This window comes from Daktulosphaira vitifoliae, unplaced genomic scaffold (genome assembly GCF_025091365.1).
Source record: "Daktulosphaira vitifoliae isolate Bord-2020 unplaced genomic scaffold, ASM2509136v1 Scaffold_2, whole genome shotgun sequence".
Lineage (NCBI taxonomy): Eukaryota > Metazoa > Arthropoda > Insecta > Hemiptera > Phylloxeridae > Daktulosphaira > Daktulosphaira vitifoliae.
In genome coordinates, this window is record NW_026099573.1 from 35,160,962 (window position 1) to 35,163,005 (window position 2,044).

Sequence of the window (2,044 nt, forward strand, 5' to 3'; positions counted from 1 at the left end):
AGATTTAGACAGTATAATCTAAAATTGAAGCCATCAAAATGTAAATTCGGATACGAGGAAATACAAGTACTCGGTAATATCATAAATTCGAAAGGCATCAGACCAACCGATGAGGGCATTGAATCGGTAAAAAAATTCCCTTTCCCTAATACTATTAAACAACTTTGTAGTTTTTTAGGACTTGCCAATTATTTCAGAAAATTTATTCCTAACTTTAGTAAACTGGCAAAATCTCTTACAGATCTCACTAAGGGTAAATTTAAAACAAAAAATGAAAAAATTAAATGGTTAGCTGAACATGAAACAGCATTTAAAGAGCTAAAGTTTAAACTTACGACATCTCCACTCCTCGCGCATTTTAACGTAAATTTGGAAACTATACCAGTAACAGATGCTAGTAAATTAGGTCTAGGTGTTATACTTCAACAACGTGACGATAACAACGAAATTCATCCAATTTCTTACGCGTCTAAAAAGTTAACGCCCGCCGAGTCCAATTATTCCGCAATGGAACTCGAGGTTTTAGCTATTCATTTTACCCACTATAGGCAATATGTTCACGGTAGGAAAATTGAGGTTTGGACTGATCATAAAAATTTGATAAGTTTTATGAACATAAAAACTGAATCTAACGTTGTAAACAGGATACGAACGAAATTAATGGGCTATGATTTTGAAGTAAAATATAAAAAAGGTATTTTTAATAGGGCCGCGGATCATCTATCGCGTTATCCCAGTTCAAGTGAACTAATTAATATTTTAAATTCGAATATTAAAAATGATATTTTTAAAATAAATCTTGTTCAACCTATTAATATTGCTGTAGAACAAGCAAACGATGCGTACTTGCATAACATTATAGGAGCTATTAAAAACCCTATCTCATCAAATTCGTTTTATTTAAATAAGGCCGACAATTATGAAATAAAAGATAATGATATATTGTATTACAAAACGAAAATTAGACAAATCCCTGTATACGCAATTGCTTTACCTTCAAAATTTATTAAACAGGTAATAATTGATAATCATGATAGTTTATTAAGCGGGCATATCAGTTTTTCAAAAACACTAAACAAAATTAGGAGTAAATATTACTGGCCAAAAATGAGAAAAGATATAAAAGCATATGTTCTGTCCTGTGAAAGGTGTCAAAAGAGGAAACCATATAAACAAAGTAAGCCACCGAAAGTAGGGAGATACGATTTAGACAAGTGTAAGATCATGAATGAGATAATTATTGACTATGTTGGTCCCCTTCTAAAGTCGAGATCTTATAAGTATATTTTAGTAGTTACTGATCGTTTATCAAAATTTTGCGTAGCTTAACCATTTACAAATGCCAATGCGCGTAGTACCAACAAATTTCTTTTAGACTTATTCTTAAGATTTGGTCCAGCTAGGATAATTAGGTCAGATAATGGAACTCATTTTACGTCAACGAGAGTTTTAGACCTAATGGACGCTTTTGGGGTAGACAAAAAATTCGGAATACCGTATAAGCCTACTTCACAAGGTCAGGTGGAGACAGTTATAGACATGATATCACATTACATTCAGGATAACAATAAGTGGGTAGATTATTTACCGTACGTTGTATACGATTATAATACTTCAATACATTCGGTTACAAATTATACGCCATTTTATTTAGTTCACGGTTATCGCTACAATTGATATGTTTTTAAAATCTACATCTTAAGAGCATTCTACTTATGCATAAATCAATCAAATCAGAACAATTTTAAAAAATTGTGTATACAGAGTGATCCAAATGAAAAATATAAAAATACAGAGTGATTCAAATAAAAAAAAAAAAAAAATGTTGAATATCGCTACAATTGATATGTTTTTGAAATCTACATATTAAAAGCATTCTACTAATGCAAAAATCAATCAAATCGGAGCATTAAAAAAAAATTGTGTATAGAGTGATTCAAATGAAAAATATAAAAATACAGAATGATCCAAATGAAAAATATAATAATTCAGAGTGATTCAAATAACAAAAAAAAAAAATTGTTGAATATCGCTACAATCGATA

At 30.2% G+C, this 2,044-nt stretch overlaps 1 protein-coding gene across 1 annotated transcript in view; it reads right to left on the reverse strand.

Moving 5' to 3' along the window:
• The window catches only part of LOC126898193 (uncharacterized), a 41,005-nt gene that overhangs the window by 4,051 nt on the left and 34,910 nt on the right, over positions 1–2,044 (reverse strand). The gene's annotated exons all lie outside the window — the stretch shown is intronic.